The 23,845-nt window shown below is 46.6% G+C and overlaps 1 long non-coding RNA gene across 1 annotated transcript in view; it reads right to left on the reverse strand.

Moving 5' to 3' along the window:
- LOC141153586 (uncharacterized) overlaps nt 1-23,845 on the reverse strand; it is a 104,065-nt gene that overhangs the window by 26,886 nt on the left and 53,334 nt on the right. Inside the window, exon 3 of the long non-coding RNA XR_012247323.1 lies at nt 7,991-8,074. This is a non-coding gene — a long non-coding RNA (uncharacterized lncRNA). The remainder of the gene's footprint in view (nt 1-7,990; nt 8,075-23,845) is intronic.

The following is a 23,845-nucleotide window of genomic DNA, read 5'->3' on the forward strand; positions in this document are numbered from 1 at the left end:
AAAAGAACCCCGAAAATTACAGTTCCTTCAAGTTGGAGTTCCTCGCCGTAGTCTGGGCTGTGACAAAGCGCTTCAAGCATTATCTCGCCTTCTCCAAATTCACCGTCTTCACGGATAATAACCCGCTGACTCACCTGGACACTGCGAAACTTGGTGCCCCGGAACAAAGATGGATGGCCCGACTGTCTAATTATGAGTTCACCATCAAGTACCGGGCTGGACACAAGAATGCAAACGCCGATGCGCTGTCCAGGATGCCTAACTTGCCAGATTGGGGAGAAGACCCGGAAGAGCTGGAGGAGATAGAGATCCCTGCTTTCCACCGTCATGGAGTAACCCAGTGCTCCCCTTGTGTGAAGAACAGGTGCTACGCCAACAGAGAGGCCACGTTCAATCCATTGCCCCACCATGGATGGGCAGAGACACAAGATAGTGACCCGGCTGTCCGCCTAGTCAAGGAATTGCTGACACGAGCTGACTAGTACCCTGATCCAGATGCTCCAGAGGAGACCAAACAGCTGTGGAAGGAGAAGGGCAAGCTATTCATCTATGAAGGGAAACTGTGTCGAAAAGCCATCAACTCCTGGACGCATGAATTGGTCTGGCAGGTGGTAGTTCCGAGGCGGGATGCGTCAATGGTCTTGGAAGCGTACCACGATGGAGCGGGACACATTGGCTGGAAGAAGTTGGAAGTCCTGCTACGTGAACGGTTCTACTGGGCTGGCATGAGAAAGCAATCAAGAGGTGGTGTCGAGAATGCGGACCTTGCAACCTGAGGCGAAAAAAACGTGACAGCCAGAGGGCTCCCCTGCAGCCCATCATCAACAAACAGCCACTTGAACTGGTAGCCTTGGACCATGTGAAGCTAGCCCCAAGCAGGTCAGGCTATGTCTACGCTCTCACCATCGTAGACCACTACTCCCGGTTCCTGGTAGTAGTGACAGTAAAGGACCAGACAGCTCAGACAGCAGCCAAAGCATTCCAACAGCACTTCTGTTGCCCGCACGGTTACTCAGAACGTGTGCTTACTGACCAAGGTCCAGCCCTCGAAGCGGAGGTGTTCCAGGAATTCTGCAACCTGTACGGCTGCAAGAAAATCAGGATAACGCCGTATCACCCCCAAACCAACGGGTTGTGTGAGAAGATGAACCAGGTGGTGATAGACGTTGCCCCTTGAGGAACGCAGCCTGTGGCCAGAAAAGCTACCTGATCTGGTGGACCTCTATAACCATGTCTCAGTAAACTCTACCAACTGCACACCTGCTTACCTGATGAGAGCAAGACCTGGTAAGCTGCCCATCGACCTGGACATGGGAGTCCTAACACCAGAGACGGCCTCGCCAGATGCAGATTGGGACACTGAGCGGCAACAATAATACCGCAAAGTGCAAGAGAGTGTTGAAAGAAGTCTGTCCCAAGCAAGACAAAGACAAGAGAAGACTTACAATCAACACGCACCTGCTGTTCCATTGTCACCTGGAGAACAGGTCCTTAAGAGAAAGAGGCGACTCCACAAATTGGATGATCAGTGGGAGGTAGAGCCGTACACCATCCTACCCTCGAGTCATGATAACATCAAGGTGTGCCTCATTAGTAAGGATGGAGGAAAAACATCAGCAACAGTTTCAAGAGACCACTTGAAGAAATGTCCCGAGCAATTACAACACACTAAAAAAGACCAGGATAGCCCCCAACCCACAGAGGAAGTGGAAGAAATGGTCAAAACAGTACTCGGAGAATTTCCCTGGTCGTGGACACAAGTGAACAATGCAATTGTCGTGCCAGTCATTACCTTTCTCCAACCAGCCCCTCAGGAAGCTGCAGAAGTCTCAGAAGAGTTGGGAGAACAGTTGGCCCCAGGGACAGAAGCCTCATCAACAGCAGACCAGGAGAATCTACCCTCTGCTAATAGTGAACCTGTCGTACCCATGGTGAGCCAAAGAGTTCATAGGAAACTGCCCAACCTACCAGTACTACCTCATACTACCTGTAGTGCAGTTCACACTGAACCCACCACACCAGGGTTAGACACAAGGGACCAGGGTAGAGTATTGACAGATAGTGTACTACGTAGATCCACCAGAAGTACAAGAGGTCAGCCCCCTGCCCGTTGGAGAATTTAAAAATGTAAAGTTTAAAGTATAAGAGTATTAAAATGTATGCTGTATATAGTTACCCGTAAGTGTATGCCAGAGACATTGCTAATTTGAAGTGTTTAATGTGTGTTTTTCCAGTTACCCGAAAAGGGTACAAAGACTTTTAGGTTATGGACAGTGAATAACCAAAGAACTTTCCCTTGTAAATAGTTGCACTTGCTAAAGTGCCCCTTATTGAAAGACCACTGAACAAAAACTCGTTGGAGGTGGCCGAAGACATGGTCCAGCACTTGGATCATCTATGTCCTGCAGCCACCCCAGGGCCTCCGTGGAGGGTTTTGGACGGATCCCTCAAATTACACCTTGCACAGTGGAATGGACACCTGGTTGCAGATTATACTGTAACCTATCAAGGACTGTAATGTTTGTAAATATTCTAATATGCCTGTTATTGTTATTGTTGTTGTCACTTTTGAAAAATATGTTCAGTCCCGGAGTACTGAAATTAACTAGGGGGGAATGTGGCACCCCAGGAGTCTGGTTGCCACAGTGGCATTGCCTCCCTCAAAAGAGGTAATGCCATACCTGGAAGCAAGCAGGAGTTCTTTTAGTCAGGTACACAATACATGCAACATTTCCTTGCTCTAGACCAGCAAGGGGAGGACCCTCCCCTTGGCAACTGGATCTGGAGGCAGGGTTAGTTGAGTTTAATGCAGGAGTTGAGTTTAGGACTTTGAAGAGTGAGGAGCTAGGGACTGGAGCTGGAGATAGTTCGTCCTAGCCAGAATACACAGAGAACCGGACACCGGAGTCCGAGGCTGTGGGGGATTCCAGACCCAGCAGCAGATACCGCAGGGCAGGAGATTGCAGGTCTCCTGGCCCGCCATCAGACGCCTGGAGGCTCACCAGCACCGAGGGACCAGTACCGCCAAGGAGGAGCGAAGCATCCATAAGGCCCGAGCTACCAGCGATACGGGTGAGCACAGCACGTTACACTCAGGGACGTGGGTTACAACACAGTTACAAGCAGAATAGCCAAAGAGTATAGTGAGAACGGCAGGCCTACAACTCCACCTGTCCAGGGGGACTCTATGCTTGCTCCCAGACTGACCAGACTCTTATCTCTAGCCAGTACTCCAGTCCAAGCTGTCTAATTGCTACCAGTAAAAACCCTGGGACTGCACTATACGGACTCTGTGGTTATTTCTGCACCGCGACACCCTGCACAACCACCATCATCCACACACACTGCCCTGAAGCTAACTCTTCCTGTGGGGAGTTATACCACCTTTGCTGCTATACCACCGGCTTCAGAGGACTGTTCTGCAGCAGCGGTCTCTATTAACCGCACTCCACAGGTGGCGTAGTCGGACATTATATAACCTATATACATCTACTACCCTTGGATTGACCACCTGGGTCACAGACCGGGTCACCGCCACTGTGACTACAACCCCCAGCATCTACCGGCCCGGCATCGCGGACCCCATGGCCCAGGGGGCGCGTCATTGACCCATCCAATCATCTAAACCAGATACCAAAAATGCTAGGTGTAAAGCAACATGTCCCCCCCTCCAGTAAAGATTGGTTATTTTAGAGGCTCAAGTTTCAGGTAGTCAGGTATCCGGCTTCATAGAACATGCCACCAACAATGTCACTTTCCAAGTCCATAAAGTGCCCGGATGACTCAATGGGGAGAGAATACATATTCTACTGTCAGTTGATACGAAGAAGTGAATTCCTATGGGATTCCGCTGATGAAGCCCATTTCAAAGTAGTCATCCAGTATGGAGGAATCTTGCAGTTTGCGAGCAGCCATCTTCCAACCAGGGGAGCCCAACGTTTTGATGCAAAGAGCGCCAGGTATACCATTTTAGTCTCTCAACCAATAGAGGGGAGAAGATTCTTCCATATATTCTTCCATATATACAGGCCCATCCTCACAAGAGAGAAGATCAAATATGGCTCTTACACATCGGATCTGGTAGGGTCAGGAAGAGGGGAGAAAGAGCGGAGAAAGGATTACAAGGGTTAGATGTAAAGCATCCCAACGACTTAGGATCCCCAAAAAACGGTAAAAAGTAGTTCCTCATTCATCCCATAGGGTGCCATCGATTGGAGTTCGTAAATCCAACATGATTCTTGTTGGAGTAACTTCCTCCGGATATTCCCCCCTCTTTCCTGATGCCTGATCTTTTCCAAGCCCACTATTTGCGTATTACTACAATTCCCGTGATGATATTTCAGGTAATTGGCTGCCTCCGAGGAAATTGTGTTACCTTTGTCCATGTCCGACGCAGCCAAGTTGATCGTGGAGATGTGTTTCTGAATTCTTCTTCTGATTTCTTGTGAGGTTTGTCCAACATATATCTGTCGACAAGGGCATATAATCGAGTAGATCACATTCCTTGACTTGCAATTGATGTGTGTCTTGAATCGATATGTTTTCGAATCTAAAGGGTTAATGAAAAATCATGGGTAGGACTCATAAACTGGCATATATTGCAATCACCACAAGGAAAAGAACCCTTCAGGGTGACCCCCCCTGTTTAAACGGACCGTCGGTCTCATGTAGTGCCTCCATGTTAAGATGTCCCCAAAATTGGGTGCCCTCCTTGCCGTGAGGAGGGGCCGATCCCCCACCAAAGTACCGGTTTGGAGATCAGTGGTAAGGATCTTCCAATGTTCCGTCAGCACATTCCTCACCTGGTTCCATTGTGTGCTATATTCCGTGATGAAGTGCAGGTTGTTATCTTTAGGTTTAGGTCTTGTCTGCAAAATGGTTCCCTGTGCGTGCAATTTTGCCCGCTGGTATGCCTTGGAGATGGTCCTCCTGGGATATCCCCGATATCAGCAGTCTGTGACTGCTCTGTGCACCGGGCACAACAGGCAGGTAGATAGTAAGTAACTGCCTGTTAGTGCTTAGGCATATTTAAAGTCCCGGATATCCCCTTTAAGTTTTCAATAAACTGTTGCAACTTTGTGATAGAAAAAAAAAGTTTTTTTTTTCTGTGAAGGCCTAGACCCTCCAGGATTTCAAACTTTTCCCAAAAGACTTAGGAGGCCGTCAGGTTTCGGTTGTGTCTTTTTTCTTTTGTCGCTGGGCTTTAGAACAATAAAGAGTTGGTTGCTTGGCTATTTAGATGGATAAAGAAAAATCTATTTACATTTTCTGATTTGTACCACGTGAATACTAAAACAAGCGATAGATGATAAAATCCTATCCACTTAAATAAGTCTGTCACATACAGATCATAGAGGTTTTTCCTTAATTATTATTTTTACATTTATATTTTTCCCTTGTTGCAAATTTTCTGGCGATGTAATTAAAGGAAACAGATTTCTGTAATGATATTCTAGTGTAGTATTACACCAGCGACTCTTTCTGAATATCCTGCTATATTTAGCTGTTCAAGTCTGAACGAGGCTTTGCATTAAAAGCAGTTTGATCCAGCCTTTCATCACCATGTGTCTGAAAGCACTTGGCCGTGCCTCAATGCAGGGCATAGAGGAAAATACTCACTCTATTCTACTTACCAAACATAGGTCCTGAAAGATCAGAAATGGTTTCATGTTAAAGCCGGTACAATGCCATGTGATCTTCCCGGCCTTGTCCAAAAGGCACTAAACAATTGTTGGCCTACATCAAGGAGGTAACATCTCCATGCTGGCATCAGATAACAGCTCATTTCACAAATAGGCTATTAATCATATTTTAAAATTACCATGACTGCTATATGAAAGAAATAGAGCCAATTAAAAATAAAGTGATGTAGGAAGGAATGAAAATATATATTACAGTATAACAGTCTGAAACATGGAAGAACGAAAAATATGATTTAATGTTTCAAGAAAATAGAAAAAAAACTATTTTAAGACAGATATCCTATAATAGTCTTTATGCCTCTGCCTCTACAACATCAGTTCAGTTTTCACATGGTGAACTGTAGAGGTTTGCATCAATGAGGCCGAGACTCCCATTCATAATACAAAGGTTGGATTTTATTTTGGAAGGCAATATTGAATTAGTTGTTCAAATAGATAGAAGAGATTTAGGATTTTCTCATCTAATTATCTTATGACAAATCTCTAGAATATGCCACCACTTTGTGATCAATGGCGATTCAAACTTTGGGTCACCCACTGATACTGAAAGTGAAGGAGATGCAGAACTGGTAGGCCACGTTCACACGTTTCGTATTTGGTCAGCATTTTACATCAGTACTTGAAAGCCAAATACTGAACGTGTGAATATGGCCGTATAGTGCTGGGTGCACTTCTAATTTTTTACATTAACAGTCTCAGCCACCCCAACTCTGCAGGGAATTGCAGCCGGCCCTATTCAGATGAATGAGGTCAGTTATTTCTGAGGTGATAGGGAACCACTGCGCAAAGATGGAAGGAGATGCAATGCTGCATCGGTAGGGATACTAGAAATCAGATCACGACTGGTCATAAAATAATGGCATATCTATCACTTAATGAGATGGTAAAAATGGTTGGCACATGCACACTACCCTCTATCCAGTATCTATGGCACCGGCGGAAAATACCAATTGCTATATTCAGCTATCTCCTTCAGTGCCATAGACAATGTATGGAGCAGTTGAGTGCATGATATTAACCCCTTGCCTTGTTTGCATTTTTTCTCTCCTTTTTCTAAAAGCCATAACTTTTTTTATCTCTCTATCGACATAGAAGGACTGTTTGTTTTTTTTGCAGGACGAGTTGTACTCAGTAGTTAGCACTGTACCCTGGCAGTGCTGGGGTCCTGGGTTCAAATCCCACAAGTTATGTTCTTCCTGTGTTTGTGTGGGTTTCCTCCAGGTACTTCAATTTCCTCCCACACTCTAACATACATTTTTAATAGCACCATCCATTTTACCATACGATGAAAAAAAAAATGGGGAAAAAAATGACAAGAGGTATGAAATAGTGAAAAAAGTGTGATTCCGCCATTGATGTTTGTTTTTGTTTCTATGGTATTTATTGTATGGTCGAAAAGACAAGAAAACATGATTCTCCAAGCTAGTAAAATTATGGTGACAACAAGCATGCATAGATTTTTTTTTATTATTTAAGTGATGGAAAAAAATTCTGAAGTTTGTAAAAAAAATTGTTTGTGAGACCCATATCGGTTTTAGTTTTCTATCAATAGCGCTGTTTGAGAGCTTGTTTTTAGCATGGCGAGCTGACAATTTTATTAATACCATTTTGTGGTACGTATGATGTTTTGATCATTTTTCTTGCATTTTTAAGGAGGAGAAGTGTTCCAAAAAACATATTTCTGGTGTTTTAATTTTTTTCTGCTTACGGCGCTTAGTGTATGGGTTCATTAATTTTAGATTTTTGGTAGACCGCCTTTTTACAGACGTTGTGATACTAAATATGTTTATTTATTACATTTTTTTAATTTTAATGGCGTTAAAATGGGGTGATTACATTTTTATATATTTTTTTAAAAACTCCTTTTTTAATGTTTTACTTTCTTTTTAGCCCCCATAGGGGACTTGAACCTGCAATCATCCAATCGCTTATACTAAGTACTGCAATACCATAGTGAAAAGTAAGGTCTCCTATTAAGCTCAGCCATTCAGCAGGCACCCACCTATCATGATATCCCATCAGTGCCCCACAATTGCATTTCGGGAGGCAGATGGGAGCATGTGCACGTGCGCTTGTCACAGATTATCAAATAGCTTAGTGTAAGAAAAACAAGAGGTTGACTGACTTGAACACTATATAATAATTCTATAGCTTTAAAACGTCACTTTTAATGATACTTAAAAATATATAAAGAAATCAAAAATATATCAACACACAGCCAAAATGTTATCCAATAATCATTTAGGCAGGTACGGAAACATAGCCCTATAATGATACTGTCACCCTACCTTGCCGCGGAGGTTGGCACCCTAGACCTGCGCAGTGGCGCCCCCGCTCGGACAGCGGCTGTCCCTGTCTGATCTTGTAGGGCCCTACAGAGAGGGAAAGGTAGTCAGAATTATATGAAGAGGTTATAAAGATAACTTAACCTTAGATACAGGAAAAACCTTTAACAATACATGACAAAGTCACAATTTGAGATGTGACAAGGTTTAATCCCTAAATCTGAATAAGGAAGAATATATATATATCAGTCGAAAGGAAAATTAACCCTAAACCAACACTTTACTGCCGCGAAGGTTGGCACCCTACACTTGCGCAATGGCACCCCCGCTCAACATTGACTCTCCCTGTCTGATCCTGGCAGGCCCTAAGACAGGAGAAAGAAAAGAAAATTGAACAGCACCAAGAATTATGCTAATATCCAAAGATAGCTAGAGATGAAACCATTGATATAATTATGGTACACTCATATCATATAAGAATAGGTTACTAGATCATGCATATATTTGTGCAATGTTAGTCAAACACATAGAGCGCAAATGATTTATCTCTTAATTCAGATAGTATAGTCAAAATATTGTGCTGAATCCCTAGATCATTAGATTGCAAAAAAATAATATGGTAAACAGGATATAATCAAAATATTGCACTTAGCCTAAAAAGATGTAATAAATATTGCACTAAGCACAAAAAGATGTAATAACAATTGCATATTAGTAACCCATCCCTATACCTAATATGTATATAGAATAGACAGTATGCTAAATAACTCGATGCGTTTCCTCTTCAATGGGTTCATCAGGAGACCATACATTGGGTACGGAAAGTATTCAGACCCCTTTAAATTTTTCACTCTTTGTTTCATTGCAGCCATTTGGTAAATTCTAAAAAGTTCATTTTTTTTTCTCATTAAAGTACACTCTGCACCCCATCTTGACTGAAAAAAAACAGAAATGTAGAAATTTATTAAAAAAGAAAAACTGAAATATTACATGGTCATAAGTATTCAGACCCTTTGGTCAGACACTCATATTTAAGTCACATGCTGTCCATTTCCTTGTGATCCTCATTGAGATGGTTCTACTCCTTCATTGGAGTCCAGCTGTGTTTAATTAAACTGATAGGACTTGATTTGGAAAGGCACACACCTGTCTATATAAGATCTCACAGCTCACAGTGCATGTCAGACCAAATGAGAATCATGAGCTCAAAGGAACTGCCCAAGGAGCTCATAGCCAGAATTGTGACAAGGTACAGATCTGGCCAAAGTTTTAAAAAAAATTCTGCATTACTCAAGGTTCCTAAGAGCACAGTGGCCTCCATAATCCTTAAATAGAAGAAGTTTGGGACCACCAAAAGTCTTCCTACACCTGGCCGTTCAGCCAAACTGAGCAATCGTGGGAGAAAAGCCTTGGTGAGAGAGGTAAAGAAGAACCCCAAGATCACTGTGGCAGAGCTCCAGAAATGCAGTAGGGAGATGGGAGAAAGTTCCACAAAGTCAACTATTCAGTCGGGCCTTTATGGCAGAGTGGCCCGACGGAAGCCTCTCCTCAGTGCAAGACATATGAAAGCCTGCATAGAGTTTGCTCAAAAACACATGAAGGACTCCCAGACTATGAGAAATAAGAACAGACTCGCCTTAGTCCTCAGCTAGTCTGAACGAAGACCTATAGAATTAAGAGAGGGGTCCCTAAAAGAACTAAGGACTGGGACAAAGATAGGACACCTCCTAAACAGAAGTTGTTGCAGAACACAAAAAGACAAACTAACAAAAATGTACTAGAGGTCCCAGAGGACCAAGCGGACTTGACAGAGAAAGGCACCGAAGCACCAGGCTAGAGAAACAGTCAAACACTGAAGTCCAGCACAGCCAGAAGGGCGGAGCTGGAATATAAAGGCAGATGGTCACGTGACCGCAAAACACAAGATAGAAAAAACAAACAGGAGGGTTCTAACAGTACCCCCTCTTTTATGAGGATCCTCCGGATACTCCAGGCCCAGGCCTATCGGGAAACCTCCTGTGGAAAGCTTTAACAAGCCTAGGAGTAGAGACATCATCCGTCCATACCCAGGAGTTGTCTTCGGGACCGAAACCCTTCCAGGAGACAAGATACTGTAATCTCCCTCTATGCCATCTAGAATTCAAGATACGAGAAATTTCATATTCGCCGTCTTCCACCACAGGAGGAACTGTGACAGTGGCGTCCCTTTCAGATACGTCAGCCTTTTTCAACAAGGAAACATGAAACACAGGATTAATCTTCCAGGAAGTAGGGACATCCAACCTAACAGCAGACAGGTTAACAACCTGAAGCACTTTAAATGGACCCACAAACTTAGGACCCAGTTTTTTCGAGGGAATCCTCAACCGCAAGTTCCTTGAGGACAACCAAACCATGTCACCCACAGTAAACAAAACCTCCTTACGTTTCCTGTCAAAATACTTCTTGGACTTCTTGTTAGCCTCTTGAAGGTTGCAACATACATTAGTCCAAACTCTCCAAATCACCGGAAAAATTCTCCTCCTCCGGCACCGCCAACCCCAATTTGGAGAACGAACCAAAAGACGGATGTCTCCCAGTACAACAAAAAAAAGAGAACACCCAGCAGAGGAGGATGTATGATTGTTAAGAGCAAATTCTGCGAGAGGCAGAAACTCAGACCACACCTCTTGATTGTCCGCCACAAAACAACGCAAAAACTGTTCAACATCCTGGTTCTTTCTTTCAGTCTGTCCATTAGACTCAGGATGATAACCAGACGAAAATGACAAATGGACTCCCAACCTGTCACAAAAAGCACGGCAAAAGCGAGTCACAAACTGAGGTCCTCTATAAGAAACAATATCCGTGGGAACGCCATGGAGCTTGACAATCTCCTTAACAAATGCCTTAGCGAGTCTCTTGGCGCAGGGCAACTTAATGAATGGAACCAAATGACACATCTTACTAAAACGATCCACGACAATCCAGATGACAGTAAAACCCTCGGACACAGGAAGATCAGTAATAAAATCCATTGTGAGATGCGTTCAAGGCGCACTAGGAACCTCCAGAGGGCAAAGCAACCCCTCAGCAGGAGTATGTGAAGCCTTTGACCTAGCACACACAGTACACCGACGCACACACTTGATGACTTCCTTGTGCCATCCAGGCCACCAAAAACTGCGACTGATAAGTCTTTTGTCTCCGAAATTCCTGGATGACCTGCCAACCGAGACTCATGACACTCCACAAACAAATCTCTCCTAAAGGCTCTAGGCACGAACAACTTCCCATGGGGAGTGTTAGATGGAGCATCATCTTGAGCTTTCAGAATCCCATTCTCCAAAACGGAGTCCAAAGCCGCCACCACAACTCCATTCTCTAAAATGCTCTCCTCCTCCTCTGCACCAACCGTAGGAGAGAAGCTGCGAGATAAAGCATCAGCTTTAACATTCTTAGTACCAGGGATATAGGTAACAGAAAAATGAAACCGAGAAAAAAAAAGTGCCCACCTAGCTTGACGGGCATTCAAGCGCTTGGCAGCATCCAGATAGATCAAATTCTTATGATCTGTAAAAACCTGAATAGGAAATCTAGCGCCTTCCAAAAAATGACGCCAATGTTCAAACGCAAGTTTAATAGCCAGCAACTCTTGATTTCCAACATCATAATTCAGTTCGGTATCCGAAAATTTTTTCGAAAAGAAGGCACAAGGATGTACTCCACCCTTGTTCTCCTGAGACTAAACTGCTCCGACCCCCACCGATGAAGCATCGACCTCGACCAAAAAAGGCTTGGTCTCATCAGGCTGCATAAGGATAGGGGCAGAACTGAACCTCTCTTTGAGATACTCAAACGCTTCAATGGTCTCAGTAGTCCACTGGGCCGTATTCACACCTTTCCTGGTGAGATCGGTTAGAGGCTTAACAATTACAAAAAAATTCTTAATGAATTTCCTGTAATAATTGGCAAAACCCAAAAATCTCTGTATAGATTTCAAACCAATAGGCCTAGGCCATTCCTGCACAGCCTGAACCTTCACAGGGTCCATCTCAAAGCCCTCGCTGGAGACAATGTAGCCCAAAAAACTAATTTTCTGCACAGCGAACTCACATTTCTCCAGCTTAGCAAAGAGTGAATTATCACTCAATAACTGGAAAACTTCATGTACACTCTGCCAATGGGACTCTAGATCTGGTGAATAAATCAAAATGTCATCCAAATACACAACCACATTCTTACCAATCAAAGGTCTCAGGATGTCATTAATAAGGTTCTGAAAAAATGCAGGTGCATTGGTAAGACCAAAAGGCATCACCAGATTCTCAAAATGACCTACCGGAGTGTTAAAAGCAGTTTTCCATTTATCACCCTCCTTCACTCGTAACAAATTGTATGCCCCCCGGAGATCAATTTTGGAGAACCACTTGGCTCTCACTAACTGGTTAAACAAGTCAGGAATTAACGGCAATGGGTAGGAATTGCGTTCGGTAATCTTATTAATTTCACGAAAATCCAGACATGGACGTAAACCGCCGTCCTTTTTTTTAACAAAGAAGAATCCAACTGCCACAGGCGACTTAGAAGGTCTAATGTGACCAGCAGCCAGGCTAGTATGTATGTACTCCTCCAAGGCCTTTCTTTCAGGGATAGTCAGATTAAACAAGCGACTTTTGGGAAGAGTAGCACCCGGAACAAACTCAATGGCGCAATCATAATCCCTATGAGGAGGTAAAACTTGCGACTCCTCCTCCGAAAAAAAACTCCAAAAATCTTGAATAGGTACCGGTAATTCCGCTTTTTCCACAGCCGCAATGCGACCATTACAACATTTATCATAGCACTTCGGACTCCAAGACTTAATCACATTAGTAGACCAGTCCAATAAAGGATTGTGCAGTTTTAACCAAGGAAATCCTAGAGCAACTGGAGAGGGCAAATTATCCAAAACAACCAAGTCCAAAATTTCTTGGTGAACTCCATTGATAGTGAGGGGAAATGCAGCAGTCTTGTGAGTAATACATTTCAAAGGAGTGTTATCAATTGCAACCACAGAAATAGGTGATGACAAAGGTTTGGATTTCAATTTAAGGTTTTCCAAAAACCCTTTATCAATCACATTAAGTGTTGAACCACAATCCACAAATACCTGAAATTCAAACAAATCTCCCTGCAGAGTAGTACTCCCAGAAAGAAATACTCCTGCAGAGTGTAAACAAGCTATACGGGCGTAACTGTCCTTTTTTTTCTCTTTACTTAAACGACGCTCACAATACTTAATCAAATGGTCAGCTTTACCACAATAAAGACACAATCCCTCGGCGAACCTCCGGTCTCTTTCCTGAGAGTGGAGTGACATCCCCCCAACCTTCATCGGTTCCCCGCCGTCAGAGCAGATTTTCTGGGGACTAGGAACTGACATTATAGGAGTCTTTACCTCATTGAGCCTGCACCTCAGTCTCCTGTCTATATGAACAGCTAACTGCATAGCTTCCTGCAGAGTCTCAGGTGCAGGGAATGCAATTAGCAAATCCTTAACCCTTTCACTCAGACCAGCAAGAAATAAACATCTCAGCGCAGGATCATGCCACTTAACTTCTGAAGCCCATCTCCTGAAGTGTGTGCAATAATTTTCAACATCATCAGACCCCTGATTCAAACGTCTAAGTTCTGATTCAGCAGATTAGATTCTATCAGGATCGTCATATAATAGCCCCATAGCAGAAAAAAATTCTTCAACAGACCTTAAACACGGATCATTAGGCTGGAGAGAAAAGGCCCACCCCTGTGGTTCATTGCACAAAAGTGACATAATAAAACCAATGTGTTTCATTCCCAGAGGATCTTGGTCTCAAACGAAAATATAATAAACAAGCATTTTTAAAGGAAAAAAAATCTTGCTGTTTACCATAAAAAACATCAGGCAGTCCTACCTTGGGTTCAACAAAATGCGCTCCAGAACAGCTACTCACGTGTTGCTGAAGCTCGGCCACCTCCAGAGACAATCCCTGCAGGCTTTGAGCCATACTGATCCCCGAATTTCTTTCCTTTTAGTTTTTTGGGCAGGACTTACTGTTATGATCTGCAACATGAACTAAGGAAAGATAGGGGAAGCTGTCCCGACAGTAAGACTAAGCTGAATCCCTACGATGTAGCGGGCTGCCTGTTCCTAGTGAACAGACCAGCCTTAGTCCTTGGCTAGTCTGAACGAAGACCTATAGAATTAAGGGAGGGGTCCCAAAAAGAACGAAGGACTGGGACAAAAATGGGGCACCTCCTAAACAGAAGTTGTAGAAGAACACAAAAAGACAAACTAACAAAAATGTACTAGAGGTCCCAGAGGACCAAGCGAACTTGACAGAGAAAGGCACCGAAGCACCAGGCTAGAGAAAGAGTTAAACGCTGAAGTCCAGCACAGCCAGAAGGGCGGAGCTGGAATATAAAGGCAGATGGTCACGTGACCACAAAACACAAGATAGAAAAAACAAACAAGAGGGTTCTAACACTGCCAATGTGACATGGCCCCTTCAAAGCATTCCAGTAAAATCTGCACTCCAAGATGGCGCTCCTTCCCTCCTGAGCTTTGCACTGTGCCTCAAAAGTAGCTTTCGATCATATATGGGGTATTCACGTACTCAGAAGAAATTGCATAACAAATTGTACCATTTGCTCTCTCCTTTTACCACTTGTGAAAATGAAAAACTTGGGGCAAAAGCAACATTTTAGTTGAAAAAATGGTAATTTTTCATTTACTCAGCCCAATGTTATACAACTCTGTAAATCGTCTGAGAGTTAGAATGCTCACTACACCCCTAGATGAATTCCTTGAGAGGTGTAGTTTCCAAATTGGGGTCAATTATGTGAGTTTCTGCTGTTATAGCATGTCAGGGGCTCTTTAAATGGGACATGGTGTCACAATCTATTCCAGTCAAAATGGTGCTCCAAAATTCAAATAGCGCTCCTTCCATTCAGAGCCCTTTCATGTGCCCAAACATTAGTTTTACCCCACATATGGGGTATCTGTGTACTCAAGAGAAATTGCAAACCAAATTGTATGGTCCATTTTTTCCTGTTACCCTTGTGAAAATGAAACATTTGGAGCTAAAGCAACATTTTTATGGGAAAAAATTAATATTATTTTCACAGCTCAACTTTATAACATTCTGTGAAGCACAAGCGGGTTCAAGGTGCTCACCACACCTATAGATATGTTCTTGAGGGGTATAGTTTACAAAATGGGTTACTTGTGGAGGGCATATCAGCGGCTCTGCTAACACGACATGGCGTCTGATATCTACTTGGTTAAAGTGGTCAGAGGAACACACAAGAAAGATATCAAGATGCAGAAAGTTAACTCTGAACACAGTTAAATTAGATAGTTATCATGGTTGAAAAAAGACACATGTCCATCATGCTCATCTGAGAGATAGGAAAGGATAAAGGGAAGAGGTTTATGTACATCCATAATGGATCATCCAGTCTGCTTTCAAGAGCAGCTTTTTACTCTCCTGACCCAAGTGTCGATCAACTGGATCCCCATTAAATACAAGAATTTTATATATTAACATAAGTGTAAGCATTCTAAAAAAAAAAGCCTCAAAACCTTTTGTGAAACCATCGACAGTTCTCGTTACCTTCCTGATGGTGTAAGAAGGAAGACTTGCCTAGGTACAGGTGCGGAGCTCCGGCGCCGGAACTGCCAGGGTCCTGCCCAGTGTTGCCAGGGGACGGGATTAAGAGTGCACGGGGGACTTCCTGGACAGTGCTGGGGGACAGAGGAGAGGGACGGAAGAGAGAAAAGTCAGGTGTCTGGGCTCGCGTGAAAGAGACAGTTGGTTGTGGAGAGCAGACCGGCAGTTGGGGAGAAACAGTCTGACCTGCCGACAACGAGAGAGGGACGTGCTGCCCTGTGCTCGGTGAAATAGGGACGTGCTGACCGGTCTGCGGTGACGGACGAACGGGTGACACAGCTTGACGCAAAACAAGGGGTGTGCGGTCTGTACCGGGCCTACAGAAAGTGATCGTTTAGTTACCTGCATCACCACAGTTTTCCAGACATCTGACGGTGACCTATGGGTGAGGACGCACCAGGGATTAGTGATCCTAACGCAGTTTATTGTACGCCGGAGGAGCTTGCTACGGCTCTTAAAGGAGACGTGACCGCTGTCGTGTGATCAAAAGGACTGGGGGCCCAGTGGGTGAGACCCGAGACTGCCCACTCCCGCCAGAAGACGGACACCCTCCGGAGTGAGTGTCTGAAGACGGACGTAGTTATCGCTAAAGGACAGATAAGTGCAAGCCTCCAGTAATCTACCTTCTCTTACTCAACCTGAACTTTTGGGACTGCACCGTATTGTTCATCCTTTCTGTGTTATAGTTTAACCACAATCGTTTATTGTCCGATTTTACTGTTTTATTGTTGTGTTACTTAAATTTGCACTCCCTGTGTGGAAAAAAACAAATCTTGAATTAAACCTCTGCCATACTCTCTGCGTGCTGTGTGCGGCATCCGAGCCTTTTAACATTTGGCGTAGTCGGCAGGATGTCGTCCCCAGACGCAGTTGCAGGCATGGCAGACCAGGCCAGCGCGAGAGCCCCTACAGCTAGCCTAACCCTGGGCGCCATGTTGAACAATCTCCCAAAGTTTACCGGAGACAACATGATGCTGTAGGATTGGGTAGAACGGGTTAAGAGCATGTTACGCATGCACCCAATGACCCCCGATATGCAAGCAGAGATAGCTTTGCTGGCTTTAGAAGGAGAAGCTCGACAGTCAGTAATGTTTCGTTCCCCCACTGACCGAAATACGGTGGAAAAGGTGGTACGGATCCTAGAAGAAATGCATGGGGACCCTACTAATGTGGCAGAGTTAAGAATGCGGCTGTTTCAACAGGTACAAAGGGAGGGGGGAGACTGTGGCCCAATATGTCAACGCCCTACAGAGTGTGTACACTTACATCACTAGGAAAACGAACCTAGAAGACGTGGGAGTTGGGCCCCCGGACCTAGTACTTAGGGACCAGTTCGTAGCCGGCCTCAGAGATGAGCAGCTGAGACAGGCCTTGCGAGAGCGCTTGCGCACCAACCCGCGTATGACATTTGTGGAGGCAGGGGCAGAGGCCCGCATGAGGGAACAGGAGATGGGGGTAGTGACCCTGGCAGGGATGGTCCGGGGCGATGCAGTGCCCCCGTCGCCCACGGCCGAACCAGAATGGGCCCGAGAGATGCGGCAGGAGATCCAAGAAATGCGAGAAGAGTGGTACAATATTCGAGTGGCTCAATCAGTGAGAGCCGGAACAGTTGACCCGAGACCTCCGGGTGAAGTAAAGGACGAGTCCAGACCCCGGGTTGGAACAGAGCCCAATCGGGTGGTCCGACGACCCCCTGCAAACAGGGGACCAACGTGTTGGAATTGTGGGGGCATGGGGCATTACGCCAGGAGCTGTGCCAGTCGAGGAAGGCCTCTGTCCCGGCAGCCGTTAAACTGACGGGCTCCTGGTGTGAGGGACGCAACCCGGAGCGGATGAAGGCAGTGAGTCCCGAAGACTTAATATCCATGAGCCCAACAGTGTGGGTCGAGCTTGACGGACGGGCGGTTCACTGTTTGATCGACACGGGATCTCAAGTGACCACCATGGGAGAAACTTATTTCCGTCAGCGGTACCCAGAGATGGCACGAAATGAAGGAAGTCCCTTGATAAAGCTCACAGCCGCTAACCAACTGCCCATTCCGGTCACAGGAGTAGTGTGGTTACGCATCCGGGTGGGCAAACAAGATGTGGGAAGAAAAGGAGTCGTCCTGACAGGCGGAGATGCCGGCCCATGACCACCAGTGACCCTCAGTATGAACGTGCTGAAGGAAATCGGGCAGATCCTGATTAGGGAACCACGAGAGCTCACGCTAGGGCGGTGGAACTCTAGAGCCCCTCAAAGGAAGGCCCTCCAGCAACTGATCAGGGTTGCCCAGGCGCAAGAGACCTCGAGTGGGGGAAAAGTTCTGGGAAAGGTGATAATACCCGCCACCAACACCCTCACCTTACCACCAGGACAGACAGTCCTCACTTTGCCCGTCCGAGCCTGCACCCCACTAGTAGGGGTAGAGATTCAGATTGAGTCAACCACCATGGACAAGGTGCCTCCGGGTCTATTGGTAGCGCGGACCTTGGCTACCGTCCATAAGGGAAACGTGGTGGTACGATGCATGAACCTGAATCCGAGTGAGCTCATTCTTCCCGGCAGGACCGAAATAGCCCAGATCCTGGGGATGCCAGAACAGCTGGAACCGCCAGATGCGATACAATTGTCAGCCGTAAGGGGGGATCCCTGGACCCTGGCAATCACCGTACGATCGGGGTCTCCTCGACCTCAGACTAAGGACGGTCGAAGGATCCTAGAACAGATGCGTGCTAATTTGACAGGGCTCACGACGGAACAGGTGTACCAGGTCGAAGAGATGCTGGGACGGTACCAGGACGTCTTTGCCCGACATGAGGACAACTTTGGATGTACCGAGGCCATCACCCATGAGATCCCTATGGGAAATGCTGCTCCGGTATGGGAACGGTATAGACAGATACCCCCGCAAATGTACCAGGATGTGAAAGAAATGCTGGCCCATATGATACAGAACGGGGTGATTCGGGAAAGCCAGAGCCCGTGGGCGGCACCAATCGTCCTGGTCAGGAAGAAGGATGGAACCCTACGATTCTGTGTGGACTACAGGCGGCTAAATGCTTGTACCGTAAGAGACTCGTACCCTTTACCCAGGATCGAGGAGTCTCTATCCGCCTTAGGCAAGGCAAAATACTTCTCCTCCCTGGATCTGGCCAGCGGATACTGGCAAGTGCCAGTGGCTGAGCACAACCGCGCCAAGACAGCATTCGTGTTGCCAATGGGACTCTTTGAGTTTAATCGGATGCCTTTTGGCCTAACCAATGCTCCCGGGACATTTCAACGCTTGATGGAGAGATGTTTAGGCGATCTGAACTTTGAGGCCACACTGATCTACCTCGATGACATCATCGTCTATGCGTCTACCTTCCAGGAACATCTACGATGACTGGAGCAAGTCTTGAGTCTCCTTCGAAATCACGGCCTGAAGGTGGAGCCACAAAAATGTCATATATTCCACAAGTAGGTTGAGTACCTCGGGCACACGGTGTCCGGTGAAGGAGTCAGGCCCACTTGGGAGAAAGTGCCCGCCGTGCAAGAGTGGCCCACCCCGAAGACTGTAAAGGACGTGCGGGCCTTCCTAGGACTCGCAGGGTATTATCGCAGATTCGTGAAAAATTTCACGCACATCGCTAATCCGCTACTGGAGCTCCTTCAAGGAATACCTGTGGGCTCGAAAAATCGAACAGTGAAATGGGGAAGAGAACAGGAGGAGGCCTTCAGGGCCTTGAAGATGGCCCTGACGGAAGCTCCCATACTGGCCTACGTGGACTTTTCTCAGCCCTTTGTTCTTCACACTGATGGAAGTCTCCTTGGTCTAAGGGCCGTGCTGTCGCAGGAGCAGGAGGGGAGAGAGCGGGTGATAGCATATGAGAGTCGCTCCCTCCGAGACTCGGAGAAGAACCCAGACAATTGCAGCTCCTTTAAACTGGAATTGTTGGCCCTAGTGTGGGCAATGACAGAAAAGTTCGCGGAGTACTTGTCGGGGTCTGAAGTGTTGGTGAAGACAAACAACAACCCGTTGGCTCATCTGGAGAACGCAAAGTTGGGAGCCCTGGAGCAACGATGGGTGGCTCGCATGGCTCGGTACCGGTATAAGATCACCTACCGGCCTAGGGCTGAAAACACGCATGCTGATGCCCTCTCCAGGGTGACCCATGAGCACCCCGACCGTGACAGAGACGAAGAACTGGAGGCCGAAGAGGTGCCCAGCTTCCGGAGGGTTGGCAGCCCGTTGCCCGCTACACAGGGACAGATCGGGGAAGTGAAAGAAGGACATGTGTTGGGGCGGCCCAGGGATGAGTGGGTACGGATACAGCAAATGGATGGAGAGTAGTGTTGAGCATTCCGATACTGAAATATCGGGTATCGGCCGATATTCACTGTATCGGAATTCCGATACTTAATTCCGATACTTTTATAATATCGAATACCGGAATCGGAAGTTCCCATAATGCCTGCGCTCTGCAGTGTCTCTGAAGGATGACAAGCTGGATGGCAGCGCTCAGCTGCGATCCAGCTTGTCATCAGAATGCCATCCCAGCGTGGGAGAATTCTCCTGATTGTTTAAAAGCCGGCGCGCGGTAAAAAGCCGCCGGCTTTTAAACAATCACGCAGCCCCATACTGCTTCCCCGCAGCCTCCCACCCCGATCCTCCGCTCCCCTCGCCACCTCCCATCCCGATCGTAAATTAGGACCGGGCAGGGAGCGCAGCACCAAGGAGCGAAGGACCCGGGCGGGGAAGCCGGCAGTGAAAAGACTTCACCGCCGGCTTTCCCGTTCTGTGCTGCGCTTTCCCGCCGGTTATTTCAAATGAACAGCTGAGGTATCAGGTGATGCTGATCAGCTGTTCATTTGAAGTAGCCGCGGTGCCCTCAGAGGGTTCATGTGAGTTCATGCTTGACTGCATGAACTCACATCAACTTTCCCACGGCCGCACAGGTCAGCCTCACCTCCCGGACCCGTCATGATTAGTGTGTGCGGGGTGTGTGTGTGTGCGGGGTGTGTGTGCGGGGTGTGTGTGCGGGTGTGTGTGCGGGTGTGTGTGCGGGGTGTGTGTGTGCGGGGTGTGTGTGTGCGGGTGTGTGTGCGGGTGTGTGCGTGCAGGCAGACATAGGCCGATGTGACACTACTACTCCCATCGGCCTATGTCTGTCCCCCTGTCCACTCCTGCCAGCAGGATCAGCTCGATGGGAGCAGTAGTTCCCATCAGCCTGATCCTGCTATTTAAATTGCCCTACTGTGTCCGCAATAAATGTTAAATACATGTCATTGGTGGCCAGTGGTTACCTACAATAAATTAGTTCATACATTACCTGTCCCCGCCGATCGCCACCTAAAATAAAGTAAAAAATAAAAAACTACACCTATACTCACCTAGACACCTAATTCCCCGAAGCCATCGATCTCCTGTAATAAAATATAAAATAATAAACCACAACCTTATCCTTACCCCTCCGTAGTAGTCCACGAGTGTCCCACGAAGATCTCCAGTTCAGAGCAGCCACATAGAATGTGACCGCTCTGAACCGCTGCCGCCGCTAGAATGACGGGGCCGTAAGGGTTCACCGGAGTTCAGGCAGCGCTGCTCCGGTTAGCTCCTTTACGGCACTGCTGTATCGTGAGAAATTCCCACGGTACAGCACTGCCGTAAAGGAGGTCTCCGGAGCTGCGCTGCCTGAATGCACTCCGGTGACCTCAGTCAGTGGCTCCCGCTGCCGGGAGCGGACGTGTTCCCGGCAGCGTGAGCTTACAGCAGCCATGCACAGCTGTCACCATCTCCAGATGTGACAGCTGTGCATGGGAGATCAGCGCAGGAACGTGGACAGGTAACTATTTTTTTTTTAGTAAACTAAGAATTAAATAAAATGGTGTTTTATTTCAAATAAATTATTTTTTTCTGGGTGTAGTGTGTTTTTTCTTTTTAACACTTTGTAGGTTAGTAATGGGGGTGTCATATAGACGGCCATCATTACTAACCTGGGCTTCATGGCAGCTGGCGCTGACATGAACCCCAGCCCCATTACCCCCTGCCACCGCTACAGGGCAGCGTGGAAGAGCGAGGCTAAGTGCCAGAATTGGCGCATCCTATGGATGCGCCATTTCTGGGGCGGCTGACGGCTGGTGTTTCTAGCCTGGGAGGGGGCCAATATTCATGGCACCCTTCCTGAGCTATTAATATCAGCCCCCAGCTGTCTGCCTAGCCTTTGCTAGCTATTAAAATAGAGGGGACCCCACGTCATTTTTTTTTGGGGGGTCCCCCATTTTAATAGCTAGTAAAGGCTAGGTATTCAGCTGGGGGCTGATATTAGTAGCCTGGGAAGCTCCGTGGGTTTTACCCCCTTCCCAGGCTTCAAACATCTGCCCCAGCCGTCTGCTTAACCTCCGCTAGAGACTAAAATTATGGGGGATCCCACGCCATTTTTTTTTTAAATAAATCCTTTATTTTAACACTAAATGACATTTGAGGACTTAATAAAGATGCAGTCCCTAAATTATTATTTATTTTTTAATAAATTTTTCCCAAAACTTTTGACGTGGGCTTCGCCATATTTTTGTATGCCAGCCAGGTACAGCATCCAGCTTCTATGAACGCGCCATTTTCCGGGGCGGCCGCGGACTGCAATTTTCAGCGGGGGGGGGGAGGGCAAAAAGCTTGGGCCTCCCTGCGCTGCAGATTCCATCCCCCAGCTGCCTAGTTGTACCTGGCTGGACACAAAAATAGGGAGAAGCTCCACGTTTTTTTTTTTTTAATTATTTCATGAAATTCATGGAATAATTAAGAAAAAAAGGGCTTCCCTATATTGTTGTGTCCGGCTAGGTACAAATAGGCAGCTGGTGGTTGGGGGCAGCCCGTTCCTGCCTGCTGTACCTGGCTGGACACAAATATAGTGTGAAGCCCCACGTCAATTTTTTTTTAATTATTTCAGGAAATTCATGAAATAATTAAAAAAAAATTATGTGGGGCTTCGCCCTATAATTGTGTCCAGCCAGGTACAGCAGGCAGGAACGGGCTGCCCCCAACCACCAGCTGCCTATTTGTACCTAGCCGGACACAACAATATAGGGAAGCCCTTTTTTTCTTAATTATTCCATGAATTTCATGAAATAATTAAAAAAAAAAATGTGTGGCGCTTCGCCCTATTTTTGTGTCCAGCCAGGTACAACTAGGCAGCTGGGGGCTGGAATCTGCAGCGCAGGGAGACCCAAGCTTTCTGGGTCCCACCCGCTGCAAATTGCAGTCCGCAGCCGCCCCGGAAAATGGCGCGTTCATAGAAGCGCCATCTTCTGGCGCTGTACCCAACTCATCCAGGGCCCTGGTGCGGTGGCTCACTGGGTAATAAAGGGGTTAAGGCCAGCTTGGCATTATCAGCTGGCCCTAAGCCCGAAATTCATGGGGTCACGCCAATATTAGACATGACCGCCATGAATTTCTAGTAAAGTATTTAAAAAAAACACAAACACCCAGAAAAAAGTCCTTTAATTGAAATAAAGACACAATTCTTTATTGTTCTAAATTAAACCATACTTACAGTCACGCCCATTCCAGCTGAAGCCAACGATCTCCTGCAATAAAAGTAAAATAATAAAGCAACCTCATCCTTACCTTTCCATGGTTCCCAGGACAGCTTCAGCTCTGCTACATCGAGATGACAGGCTGGACCGCAGCAGAACGCTGCCATCCAGCCTGTCATCCCGCGGACACTGAGAAGCGCAGGCATGCTTGCGCTCCTCAGTGTCTTTCTGTGACGTCATCCAGATGAGCCGAGGTCATGTCCAATGAACTCAGCTCACCTCATGCACGTCACTGACAGCGTGGGAAAATTCTCCTGCACTCAGCGCTTCAGCGTGAGAATTCTCCCACGCTGTCAGTGACGTGCATGAGGTGCGCCGAGTTCATGGGACATGACCTCACCTCATGCACGTCACTGACAGCGTGGGAAAATTCTCACGCTGAAGCGCTGAGTGCAGGAGAATTCTCCCACGCTGTCAGTGACGTACATGAGGTGAGCCGAGTTCATTGTCGGCTCATCTGGATGCCGTCACAGCCAGACACTGAGGAGTGGAAGTATGCCTGCGCTTCTCAGTGTCTGCGGGATGACAGGCTGGATGGCAGCGTTCTGCTGCGGTCCAGCCTGTCATCTCGATGTAGCAGAGCTGGAGCCGTCGTGGGAGCCATGGAAAGGTAAGGATGAGGTTGCTTTA

The sequence above is a fragment of the Phyllobates terribilis genome, unplaced genomic scaffold, assembly GCF_046119375.1.
Source record: "Phyllobates terribilis strain yellow unplaced genomic scaffold, ASM4611937v1 Scaffold_1__5_contigs__length_1240528914, whole genome shotgun sequence".
Taxonomy (NCBI): Eukaryota; Metazoa; Chordata; class Amphibia; order Anura; family Dendrobatidae; genus Phyllobates; species Phyllobates terribilis.